The sequence below is a fragment of the Trichosurus vulpecula genome, chromosome 2, assembly GCF_011100635.1.
Source record: "Trichosurus vulpecula isolate mTriVul1 chromosome 2, mTriVul1.pri, whole genome shotgun sequence".
Lineage (NCBI taxonomy): Eukaryota > Metazoa > Chordata > Mammalia > Diprotodontia > Phalangeridae > Trichosurus > Trichosurus vulpecula.
Window position 1 is genome coordinate 202,231,248 of NC_050574.1, and position 14,112 is coordinate 202,245,359.

Sequence of the window (14,112 nt, forward strand, 5' to 3'; positions counted from 1 at the left end):
AATGATATATGTGTGTTTAATTGAAGTAAGATTGTTAACCCCTTAAAGTTCTTTCCTTTAGAAAAGCAGATTGAAAAACTTGTACTGGCAGCCCTCCTGTGTGCTGGTGTTATTGGCCTTATACCTCTACAGTAGCTGCAAATAACCTTATTGTTCCAAAATGGCATAGTTGGGCAGGATCTGTAAACTAAAAGGAAAGTATGGGGGCTGGGATAATTGTTTGTTTCCCAGTTGTGATAGCTATGATTCTGTGGAGCCATGGAGCAGGAACAGGAAGAGCCCTACAAGAGCGCAGAGGAGACCTCTGAGAGCTCAGAGGAGTGGAGAACTGCCTGCCTGCCAACTTTGGTGAGGTGAGAGCAGGAATGGACAGCTGCCTGTATGTGAACCCAGGCAAGAGCTCGATCCTCAGAGAAGGAACCTCGAGCCAAGATAAAAGAGGACTTTACTTGGACACTCTGTATTGACTGAGGAGATTGTAACTTGCTGTGACCTAGGGGCAGATGGTGTTTATATTTTCTGCCATCCCTTAAGGATGATATGTTGTGCTAGGGAAGACCCTGGCCTGGGACCTCCTGCTTGTGTAAACAAGCATTTTGGGGAATGCTACTGAATGATGTTTTGCTTAAGGATGTTGCTATGAATGTTATGGTTTGGTTTATTGAACAATGATATATGCTGTTTGAGTATCCTGAGATATGCTATAAGATATACTGAATGATACATTTTATCTAAGACTATGTGGCCACCTTACTAATAAGTTATTATGCGATGGGATCACAAAGTTCAGTGCCTCTATTTGTTCCAGGATCCATGGCTATTTAGACTGTAAGGCCAAGGATTCTGAAGGGGTGGAAATGTAATGACAAGCAAAGTGGGACTTTTGTTGTCTTTTGTTTTGGAGTGCTTCTCAGCACTAAAGCAACCAAGTGCCTTTGATTGAGCCTTGCCTTCCATTGAATCAAGAGTCTTTGATGACCTGCTCAAGTCACAAGAAAGCCTAAGTCACATGAGTTTGAGTCACTTGGTTGTGATGCCCTCTGACGCTGAAGAAGTATATTTATATTGTCTAGTGCAGGGATGGGGAACCTGTGGCCTCAAGGTTAGCATTTTGCTTTGGGGGGCTCACTCATTGGAAGAGCTTTCATGTGATTTGGCCAGGTGAGACTCTGTGTAGCCATTATGGAGCCCCCTGGCTTTGAAAACCTAGATGTTAATGCTTCTCTCTCTGGTAACTATGTATGTATTGCTATGGTCAGACAGTTAGAAGCCTGTCTATTGACTTGTGTTATTTTCTCTGTTTGCAATTTCTGTTTTTGTTTGCTCTGAAGTTCAGGGTGACGTTTTCCCCTGAATGAAGTAGATGACATATGTGTGCTTAATTAAAGTGAGATTGTAAACCCCTTCAAGTTGCTTTCCTTGGAAAAGCGTATCAAAGAACCTATACTGGCAGCCCTTCTGTGTGCTGGTATTACTGGCCTTACACCTCTACAGCAGCTGCAAGGAGCATTGGTGTTATACCAGTCAACACAGCGCTCTTGATAATACTTAATAAATATTTGTTGAATTGGGTTGAACATAAGTGTCTGTCCTGTTCCTGTCTATTTCCATAGTTAGCGCTATGAAACTCAGTATATTTGAGCTAATAGGTAGGGAAGTTCTCCCAGGGAAATTAACCTGTTCAGATCAGTTCAGCAATCAGCTTCTTAACCAAGGGAGAAGAGGAAGAGTAAAAGGAAGAGTTCTATAGCCCAGGTGGGTCAGACGTTACCAGGGACAACCAAGTAAATGGTCTAAGTGAGGTATAGATGGAAGGATTCTGAATAGCGGCCAACATTGCTGTTGCGTTTGTCCTTCATTTTTGAAGAGGACCATGGATGGCATTGGGGAAATGATGACGTGACTTGCAGTTGACTTTGATTTGAGTGAGGGAGGGCTGTGAAAGGTCACTGGCCTCACTTTCTTCTCCAGAGCCATCTGGATCCAGTGACTGGATATTCATCAGGATGACTGGAGATGACCCAGGATGCAATGGGAGACCCTGGCCCTTTTAGGCTAAGGCCTTTTCATGTACTCACTTAGGGTGAGGTAATGCCCATTCGATGAATAGGCCTCTTTAAGAAGTGAGTCAAGGGATGTCCCCTCTAATTAGAAAAAAAGGAAAAAAAATCAAGTTGGGAGGGGAAAATCCCCAGGGTTGCTGTTCCAAAGAGAAACCGTTACCATTGACATTTGCTCTAAGCTAGGAGGGCCCAAAATATAGCATTCCTTCCTTCCTTTCTCACATTCTTCCTTCTCACACACTATACATTCATTCCACACAAACTGTTCCATTTGCTGTTGCATACATTTCAACTGCTTCCTCCATGCCTTTCTTTCCACAGGCCCTGCCTGGAATGTTCCTCCTCATCACTTCCATCTCTTGGCATCCCTAGGTCACTTCAAGTTTCAGATCAAATGTTACCTCCTGCAGGAGACCTTTCCTGATCTCAGATGTTGTATTCTCCCACTCTACCACCACTATGAAATTACTTTGAATCTGGATCTATACATGTATACCTACATATAACACGTGTATATATGCATAGATATCACATAGATACACACAATATGTAACATGTGTGTGAATATATGCAGGTTTATATGTGTGTTTATTTCGTTTCCTTATCTATGTATGGGATGCTTTGCTTCAGTAGAATGAAGCTCCCTTAGGGCAGGGATAATTGGGTATCCCCAGTGCCTAGCACAATGCCTGGTACTTAGTGGGCTGTTAACAAATGATTATTTGAATTCAGTTGAGTGTAGGGGAAGCAGATAGACTGCAATGGAGGGAGGAAGGAGTGCATAAACTGGGTGACTTGGGAATTGGCTCTGGGTTTTCAGATGCCACACTATGGCACTGGGTTTGTAGAAGGTGGGATATATCAAATCGAGAGAACTGGGCAGAGAGCCAGAAGAAAACTTAAATTACTTCACAATTTTGCCTTAGGCTGACCTTTCCTGGGAGAGTCCTGCCCCAGAGTTTGGCAACTCTACTGGAATCAGCAAATTCATGCCTCACATAATTAAAGGAGAGATTTGAGGGATGGATGAATGATGGTGGTTGTTTGCTTTTTTGCAGGGTTGTTTAGGGGTTTTTAAAGCAATTTCTTAGATAAACCATTGTTGTGTGAGTGAAAAAAAACCTGCTTAAACCAAGAGGGTCATACAGTCTTGTCAATTAGCTTTCCTTGCTGCTGCTGCTGCTGCTGCTGCTACTGAGCAAAGCACTGGTATTCCAATTCCATATTTCCTGGAGACTGGTACAGACTTTATTAGATTGAAGAATGACAGAAACAAAGACTAGCACATTCAGAGTGGAATGAAATCCCAGAACGGACAATCTCTACTTTCTTTTCTTGTTAGTGGTTGGAGAAGGGGGAAGGGAAGAGAGAGATTCCATTAAGACCAAAGGTTTCCATTGTTCTTCAGGTTTCTGCATCAAGGGTCTTTGCATTAAAGGCCAAACACAGAAGGAAGAGAATATTCACAATGGTGTGGTACTGAGCCAGTAGCTAACAGGGAACTCACGTGGCTGGAGGAGGGGAAAAGGTTCTTATTATCTCAGTGAAGAAAGCCAGGCTACTGGGGCTACTGTTTAAAGGATAGTACCAAACTAAACGGTTTAAAAAAAGTATTTAAAAGATACTTATAATCTGTGTTGATAGTAAGCAGAAAGACACCTGCAGTAGAGGATTTACTTTACAACTCTCTTAATATCCCTTTGTTTACATCAATATCATTATTTTCATCTTGATGCATTTCAGAGGGATCTCATCTGTTTGGCACACCTTCTTTTCTTTGTCGGTGCACTGCAGACCAAAGCACTTTAATACAATAGTCTAAATGCTTTCCAGACTGTGTTGCCTCGTCAAGCATCCCCAGTACCAGCAGGGCTCTGGGCTATAATATGAGAATGCTGGGCATGGGTTTGGTAAAATGTGTTTTAAGTGAGAAACCATTTTCTAATAAAGAAGAAGACCCAAGGAGCCCATTTTGAAATATATTCAACCTAAACTCTAGGAGGCATTCAAGGGGGAGAATGAGAGGTAATACAAGGTAATTAGTTTCATTATCTCAGAAAAAATACTGCTTTTTTGCATTTGCATGAATACCATAAAAACAGCACTGAACTGCTACCAAAGGTATTAAAATACAAATTAAACACAGTAAGAGACCATTTATATGAGAAGACAGGTTGAAAGAAAGTAACAGCAGCTCAGGACTAGAAAGACTGGTACAGATCATGCACCTGTAAAAACAAAAGAAGATTTCGGAAGGAGTCTGGAAGAACTGAAATTAAATACAGCTAATAGTTCAGACAAACAATGAGGAAAAAGAGGAAAATCTATGTTGGGGAGAAATATCGCCTTTTTGAGTTTATATGGTAAGTAACTGCTGTCAAAACTACAATATGGCAATTATAGAGGTAAAAAAAGCTAGATTTTATTGTCTAAGTGCAGGTTCAGAGGGGTAGAAAAAATAATCCCTGAACCCCATTAGGATCTTAGAAAGCTTTCTTATAGACAAAATTACATCTGAGTGACGGAAATAATTATTTTACATATTACAATATTGAATATTCCTCTTAGGTCATAAAAGTTAAAGAAAAACAGCATAATCCTATACTTCCTTCAATGTCATAAAAGTTGAACGAACTTAGTTAAGCAAAATCATAACCTCATATATCCCTTAAGAAAAAAATTTAGTTAAACAGACACTAGGGATAAACTAAGTCAGGTTAGTGATTAAACTACTTTTAATGGGTTCATTGAGGGGGTAGATTTACATGTTACCAAGATAATCAAGAAAACTGGCATCAGGGAACTCCTTCCTTACATAGTTAACTAGGGAGCTAACAATAACTCAATAACTTTGTGGAGCTCAAACTCACCTTTGGCTTTTTTCAGAGGAATGCCAGTCTTCCCGTAACGCTATCATTCTGTAAGTCAGATTTCATTAGGTGAGGCTAATATTAAGAGAAAATATAGGCTTTTAGTTAACTGTAAGAAACAGAGGGAGGAGTTTTGTTTCCACAGAATTGAAGGTGTACCTTTCCCCCTCCCCTACCCCAGCTTTAGCAGAAACCAGGCCTCAGTCTGTCTGGTGAAAGGTCAGAGGCCTCCTACGCATGATTAAACAAGCCATTTGAGGAGGGCACGACGCGGGCAATCAGGGGGTTGTATCTGACCAATGAAGAGCCTGGCAGGAGATTCAAGGTGAGGGTCTATTAAAGGACTGGCGTCCATCTGAGTCCTTTGTACTTTCTCCTGTACTCTGTTCAGGGGTGGTACCCATTTATTCAGGGGGAATAAATGTAAATTATAATTAAAACGTTCCTGGCTTCCCAAAGAGTCTTGTTTATTCCTAGACAATGTAAGCATGTTTCTAACATTAACCAAAAGTTGCAGGATGAATGGTCCTGAGTCTCGAATAGCATAAATTAAAGGAAATAAAAAATCCCCACAGTATTTGGCTGCTGCTTTTGTTCTTTGATAATTACTTTGATTTCACACCATACCAGGGAAAGGAGGTTTCAAATTAAAGTCCTCTGGAAGGAGATGCAGTGGAGCAATGGAAAGATCTCCCAGTTCAAATTCCACCTCTGCCATTTACTAGCGCCCTAGTAAATGGTCATACTAGTATGATCCTGGGCAACTCACCTTACCTCTTTGGGTCTGTTTCCTCATCTGTAAAATGAAGAAGTTGAACTAGATGGCCTCTAAATCTGTGCTTTTATGATCATTTCCCAAGATCTAAAATTAAGAGAATGTCTACTACTAACCATGTCTCTTCACACGCTTTACATGCCAGATATCCTGGTCTACTTGCTTTTCCCCCTCCCCGCTTCATCAAAAATATTTCATCTCTTCCCTCTTTGCCATTTTGCAAGCTATCCTCTGACTATGCCTTAATGCCCTCCCTTCTTACCATCCTCTCTCAGAATCATAGGATAGTAGATTTAGAAGGGACCTGAGAAATCAAGTCTCATTTCACTTAATTTTACAGATGAGGAAACTGAGGTCCAGAGGATTTGGGTATCTTGCTCAGCTAGCAAGCATCTGAAGCAGGATTCAAATTCAGAGCTTCTTGAATCCAAGGCCAGGGCTCTGTCCAGTATACCACAGTACCTCAGCTTTGGTCAGCTAGAGTGCCACTTCCTACATGAGGCCTTTGGCCTTCTGTTCAGTTCTAATAAGTGTTCTTAGCCTCACCTCCATGCCCCCATCCACAGATTTATTTATATGTGTACAAGTGATACTTCCTTTAGAATATAAATTCTGTGAGGGTGGGAAATATTTCTTTTTGAAAATGTTTGTTTTCTTTATGTTATTCCTAGCACCTACCATAGTGCCCAGCACATGGTTGGTGATAAAAATGCTTGCTGAATTGAATTAAAAGTCCTCTTTTTCTGGGAACTTATAGCCTGGGATTTATGACAAAGAAACTCCTACTCCTCTGCTAAAAAGCTTGTGGGTTGGTTTTTCTTTTTCTCCTTGTTATAATGACACTATTTTAAATGTATGGAAATTTGAAATTCTTTAAGAAAATCCCTTTAAAGTAAACTTCCCTGGGGAGTATATAAACCACAAAGGAATCTCTTTGGAAAATATATATTTAGGTCATTCATAACATAGAGCCAATAAACTGGTGTGGCACCAAGAAGGCCTTGGTGAGGAACATTATGAGCTTCTGGAGAGATGCGCTGTCTCTTGTTTAAAAAAAAAAATTAGTTTCCTCTGAATTAATTGCCCATGATTGTGAGAAGTAATTGAACTAGGAATGCCATGCTGATCAAGATGGTTGTTGACAGTCTTCTTTATTCAACTCCACCAAAACATTTCATTTTTAACCTGAACACAATCTGTTAAGATCTTTAATCTCTGAAGAAGAGTGATTAATATGCAAATTGTAAAGTGCTTTGCATTTTGTAGACATTTGTCCCAAAGTTGTTGTTCATGTCCAACTCTTCGTGACTCCATTTGGGGTTTTCTTGGCAAAGATACTGGAGTGGTTTGTCATTTCCTTCTCCAGTTCATTTTACAGATGAGGAAACCGAGACAAATAGGAGTAAATGACTTGTCCAGGGTCATACAGCTAGCATGTCTGAAGTAGGATTTGAACTCAGGTCTTCTGGCACTCTATACACTATGCCATCTAGCTGTCCTTTGTCCTAAAAGGGCAGTATTAAAATCACTTAGTTTGGGGACAAGAAGAACGGGACAGATGCTCAGTGTCCATCTCCACTCCTTTCATGAGCTTCAATTATTTATGTCTAACTGCATGAGAGGTAGTTTGGCATAGTGGATGGAGAGCCAGTCTTGAAGTCATGCAAATGAGGATTGAGTCCTACCTCTGACAGGTACTAGCTGTATGACCCTAGACAGGTCATTTAACCTTCAAGTCCTCTAGGCAACTCTCTAATACCATTAAGTTACAGAGAATGAATGAATGAAGCATTTCTTAAGTGCTTACTATGAGCAAAACTCTATGCCAAGAGCTAGGGAATAGGAATAGAAAAACAAGACAGCTCTATTTTTTTTAAAATTTAATTTAATTTTAGACGCAAGGGCCAGAACACGAATACAGAATATGGAAAAAGAACAAAACATATCATAAACTTAAATATTGAAACTTAAATGCAAAGCAAGATAGAAAAAAAAGCATGCTGTGTACGTAAGAGAGGATTCAAAATATATAACAATATATTTTCATTTCAAGAAAGCCTATGTGATAAATAATACATGTTGCATTGAGAACTATCCATCTTTTCTTTGCTTCCTTGTGAGTTTCCTCTTTTTCTTTGCTGTGTACTTTTTTACTTTGTTCTTTTGTCCCTCCCCCGCACCCTCGCCTCGAAGGCTACAATAAAGTTTAGATGTTTCTCTATAGCTATAGATATATACATCCACATATACATATATACATACATATATAGACTATACTTTCCCAAACATACTCTACATCTGATCTTTGTTTTTATATTTGTGCATACCTCTTGTTTCCTACCCCTCCCGATTCTTCTACTTTACTTCTACCGGCTACCTTGCCCTCCTATTATTTGCCTTCTATACCCCCTTTTTACCTATTTCCTCATTCTCCCCTCTAAAATCCCTCCCTTGTTCTCTCCCCCCTCACTATACCCCTACCATTTTATTTCTTCTAAATTTAGAAGACTTTTATACTCTTCTAAATATATATGTATTGTTCCCTCTTAAACCCATTCCCAAATTAGGTTACCAGAACTACCAGCCCTCCTCCCCCATCTAATTCCTCTGTATCTTTTCTTCCTCTTGCACCTCTTTTGTATAAAATAGTTATTCTTTTAACTGTTTCTAAATGGTTTTACTTTTTAAAGTCATATCATAGTCAGTCTTATCCCCCTCTTTCTTATGAGCTTGCCAATTATTAATAAGAATCTTAGACATATGTTTTACATTTTATGTTATAAAAAAGGTAAACAGTCTGTCCTTATGAATCCCTTAGAGTCAGTCTTTGGTACGTACCTTATGTTTCTCTTGGTTCTTGTATGTTGAATCTTCTATTAAGTTCAGGATTATCTTTTAACAAAGTCTAGAAAGTCTGAGAGTTTATCAAATGTTCATTTTTTTTCATTCAAGATAACACTTAAATTTGCAGGGTATGATATTTTTGGCCAGAGGCTCCAGGTCTTTTGCTCTTCGATATATTGTGTTCCAAGACCTGCAGTCCTTTAATGTCTCTGCTGCTAGGTCTTGTGTAATTCTAATTGTGGCACCATCATATTTAAATTGTTTTAATCTTGATGCTTTTGATATTTTATCCTCGAGCTGGGGGTTTCTGAATTTGACTATGATATTCCTATGAGTTTTCCTCATAGGATCTCTTTTAAGTGGTGTTTGATGGATTTTTTCTATTTCTACTTCCCTGCCTTGTTTCTTTAATTATTTCTTGTATTATTGTATCAAGATTCTTTTTTTGATCATGACTTTCAGTTACTCCAATTATTTTTATATTTTCTCTTCTTGATCTATTCTCCAAATCTGTTGTTTTTCTTATAAGATGTTTTACTTGTCTTCTATTTTTTCATTATTCATATTTTGTTTAATTATTTCTTGATCTCTTATTATTTCAGTGGCTTCACTTTGCCCAATTCTAATTTTCAAGGTGTCATTTTCCTCCTTGAGATTCTGGATTTCCCTTTCTAATTGGCTGACTTTCCTTTCATAACATTCTTGTTTGTCTTGGATTATTTTTATTTTTTATTAAAAAATTTTTTTTTCTTCCATCTCAGTCATTTGGTTTTTAAAGTCTTTTTAAAAGATCTTCTATAAATTCTTTTTGGGCAGATGACCATTTCACGTTACTCTTTGGGAGTTTCTTTACTTCAATATTCTCCTCTGAAGAGGAACCCTGGTCATCTCTATTCCTGTAATAGGTTTCTATGGTTGGATTCTTTCTCCTTTGCTGCGCATTTGTTGTGGTAATAGCTTGATTTTTGTAATCACCTCTAGCCCTGGGGTATGGGAAATAGTGCTTCTTGCCCCAGATCTTCAGTTCTCCCCTCTTGCCTGGAACCAAAGCCAAACCCCTGCTTTTGCACTCACTGGGCTTGTGCTGGTTCCTTCTCATCCCCACTGCTCTTGCAGCACAGCTGGGTCTGGCATTCCTCATCAGCAGAGGTTCCCTCAATCTTCCTGGGCTCAAATGCCCAACTCCCCTCACTATCCTGGGGGGGGACGGGGGCAGGGACGAGGACGGAAGGAAGTTCAGGTGACTGGGACCTAGGCAGCCTCTCAAACCAACTAATCCCAGGGCTTGTTTAAAGGGCTTGTGGCTTGTTGTTAAAATGGAACCTAGCCTTGTCCTGGGATTTTTCTTCTGATCTTCTCAAATTGTTCCAGGAAGATGCTGGTTGTGCCCCTATTATTCTTTGTCTCCACCCACACTTTGTTCGCCCTAAGGTGCTATTTTAACTCTTTTGTGGGGGGGGAAACAACTCTTAAGGAGCTCACATTCTAATGTGAGAGGTAATGCATATGGAAGATTTCAGCTGCAAGTCAAGGGGAAAAGTTCCATGGTCCTTCTGGTGCAGCAGCAAAGCAGATATTAATACCTCTTCTATAATATCATTTTCACTAATAAAACCATATTAGTTTCTGATGTTAAATATTTGACAGTGCCAGGAGAAGGTGCCAACCTATAATGGTAAGAGTTTCCTCAACAATGAAATCATGGGTACAGTCCCCATTCCTAATTATACGTGGCATGACGCTAAGCACTTTAGAAAGAGAACTATTTGCCTTGTAGAAATGTGTAAGCTAAAACCAAATTTATAGGATTATAAATATGCAAAGGACTGAAAAATGTTAATGTAAAGCCACTAAAGTTAGTTAATAAAGTTGATTACAAGCTGGCTTCATTGTCAAGACCTCAGTTGATTAGTGTAAGTACTAATATCCCATTTTCCTAAAGAGGAAAATTGGAAGACTGTCACCCACCACTCCCTAGAATCTGACACCAAAAAGGAACTTCAGATTCTACCAGCCAATTCTTTCTTGAGATTCTATCTTAAAGAATCCATAAAAAAAGTCAAGAGCTGGGCCCACTGGGGGAAGAGCAGTCACCTCTTCCCTTTGCCTCCCTCCTTCCTCTCTTCCTTTCTCTTACCCCACTCCTGCTCAAAGCTCCTGTTACCAGTTACCAATTCATGTGACAGCTGGAATGAATGAAAACAAGACATTGATTCAGCTCCATTGAGGTCTTCTGCCCAAATTGCTTCCCTTTCTTGGGGTCAAGTGAAGGTACAAGACTAGCACAACCTGGACTGCAAAGCGTGGCCAGGAGTAGTCCTGGGATTGGAGAGAAATGGGAACTGAGCATTCCCCAGATGTGAAGCCTGTAAATATGGAGGAATAAGCCAAGAAAGGCGTCCAAACCCTTGTAACTGGCTGTGGAATGCATGAAGTATTGAAGGTGCCAGCATCCACTGTGGCCTACCTGAAGGGACAAGGGAAAGATGTATTGGTCCTCCAGACAGAACAGAGAAAGAAGGCAATGCCTCAGCTGCTCAGGGAGTCAACATGGGAGGTATCTTCTACTCTACCTGCTGATGCAACTGTCTCAGCTTAGAGAACAATAAAACAGTGATTTATGACTTATCACTTATACCCTAATCTTTCACCCCAGTCAGTCATTAAATATTTATTAAGCACCTAAAAGAGGGAGAGAATCCATAAAAATAATGAGGCTCAGGAGTAGAAAAATAACCCATCACACATATAGTAGATATTGTTGAGCGCTTTGTAAAACTTTTACTTTTCTGTGATGCTGCAATGGCTTGTACCCCACTTCCCTGTAGTCTCTAGCTCCTACACCAGCTTTCATTGGTAGCTATAAATTCCTTGTTTGTAAATATGTAAATGCATGATCGTAAGATGGTGGATTTAGACCTAAAAGGGATCTTCTGGGTTGTCTAACTTGATATTGCAGGAAAATTGAGAATGAGTGAACATAGGTGTGAATGCCCAGGTGTGATGGCACTTAGGCTGGGATTCTTGTTATGTAACATATTTTTGAGAATCAGACTACATGCTGAGTCATTTGTTATGAATATTCCTTTACTTAGCTTCATATGTGTATTAATAGACATTGATTTTTGACAGGCAGCTTAGACCAGCTTAGTATAGTCAGGGAAGTTAGCAAGTCAACAAACATTTATTAAGGACCTACTATGTGCCATGCAGTACAAAAAAGGTAAAAACCATCCTTCAGGGGAAGCTTAGAGAAGGAAGTACTAAGTAGGATTTTAAGAGAAAGTGAGGAATGTGAAGGACATTAGGTAAATGGACCAGCATGAATAAGGGATTAGATGTGGAAATGAGTATAATGTATAGGGAAGATAGGAGACTAAAGAACAAACGTAGAGTGACTCTAGAATAAACTAAAAACTTGGGGAGTGATCTGACCACAGTATAACATCACCAATTAGTTTAAATACACTGGCTACTGCATTCTCACTGGTCCCCATTAACTTGCTTTACACTCTTAGACAGTACATTTGGGCCCCTCCACTATCCTTTGTAAATACTAGGGTATTGCTTTGCTTTGCTCAAGGACTCCCCTTTCTAAAATTCAACACTTTTTGTCTATGCCAATCAATTTAGTACTTAATGGTACAATGTCATCCATAAGTGCATAAATTACAGACAGGCGCTGGCAGATGGACAATGAGTTAGGCCAAGAAAAAAAAATGGAGGAAGAAAGTGAGCTAAATTGCATTTAGGGAAATAGTGATTTAAATTAACTAAAACTTTTACCCGAATCGAAAACTCATCTTTTAACACCAATATTCTCCTGACTATGTGAACATTGGCATTAAGTCATCTAAGGAAACTTGGTGTTATAAAGGGGAATTTTGCTGAGAATGTTGCACATTGGGATGGCATGGGATAGGGGGAAAATTTAGGTAACATTAAGACAAAAGATTAATAAAAATGTAAAGAAAGTGCTACATATTTTACCAAGTGAAATATTACTCACTTTCTTCCTTTTATTCAAGTCTGATTCCAGTGAATTATACTTTTTCAATGTCTATACAAAAATTTGCCCAGGCTCTGTGGGCTATGCACCTAACTGCACATCAGAGTCTGGACAATGGGCATTCTTTTTAGTTCTTCTTATGTAGACTGTTAGGTCCAAGTCTTTGGAGTGATTATGAATCGAATTTAGGAGGAGCTACAGTACTCAAGGACCTGGTGCAATCAAATGTCATCACCAGAAAGGAAAGTCTGAAGTATCTTAAGATTTTAAAAATCTTTCCATTTGGATGCTGCGTTTGACCTTCTCCTTGACAGTGACAAACACCTTTGGTGAACAGATGTCTCCTGGTTTATGCAGAAGGAGAAACAAAAATATGACAGACTAACTACACGAGGACTTGGTGAAGCCAATGATCTCATCCGCTAGTGTAAAGCTATTTGTTGTTCTTTGATTAAAGATGCCTGAGGCTTTCTCTTAATGGTTACCTCACCCCTGCTTTCTTAAATTAAACAGACTTCTCTAAGGGTTGTAAAAGTGTTTGGTCACATTCACTTTTTTGTTGCCCTTGAACAAAGAATGTTTTTTTTTCATTCCAATAAATTCTGCCAGTTGCATCACAAGTATCCCCACTTTTCTCCTTTTAATGATCCCTCCTTTCTCTACCCTTTCCTCTTCTGGAAAAGCTAGTACTTATTTATCTTAAATTGCCAGAGAATGCTGCTGATTGGTAGGCCTGAAAAATTATAAAAACTTAATCTTCGAATTTTCTTTTGCAACATCGTTAATATGGAAATGTTTTGCACGACTGTCTACACATGTATAATCCATATCAACTTGCTTGTCTTCTCAAGGAGTGGGCAGGGGATGGGAGGGAGAGAATATAGAACTCAGAAATTTTAAAAAATGAATGTTAAAAATTTTTGTTTACATGAAATTGAGGAAAATAAAAATAAAAATAAATGTAAAAAAAAAAAAGCTCCTCAGTCTTTACCCTAAGAAACTGAAGCTGCTGTCAGCTAGTAGTCTTCCTTGGCATGCTAATAGATCATTTTCTTTTCTGTCTGGCTACTTAGTTTATTTGATTCCTCTCTCCATTCCCATCAGTGCATCTAGCTGCTGAGTGAAATTCTTCCTGAGCTCTCCAGGAACCCAGGCTGATTCCCCAATGCTATCTTGCTTGACATTAATAATCAGAGGACCATTGAAGAAAATTATCTCTTATTAATCTACCTGGGAGTCTTTCATAGTCTTAATAAATGCATGTGCTTTAGTGGAGGAAAACCTTTAAGGCTGAATTTTGCTCTACAGAATCAATTTTTTTTTAATGCTAAACAGTACATCTGGATCTTAGATTCTTTATGTCTTTCAGTCATTTGTGTGACTGTAAAGATAAAGTTTATTATAAGATATCATTTGCAAAGCCCAGACTGTTTCCTTCTGATATATTCATGAAGTATGCCCTTGATACATGTGCAAATTATCCTTAGGAAGATTTTGTAGGGATGTGAAAGTAGGCATATGGCTTAATAGTTCCTGATAGCTTCACATAAA

At 39.1% G+C, this 14,112-nt stretch overlaps 1 pseudogene; it reads left to right on the forward strand.

Annotated features, from left to right (window-relative positions):
• Positions 1-258: 258 nt before the first annotated feature.
• LOC118836894 lies at positions 259-11,132 on the forward strand (annotated as a pseudogene).
• The last annotated feature ends 2,980 nt before the right edge of the window (positions 11,133-14,112 follow it).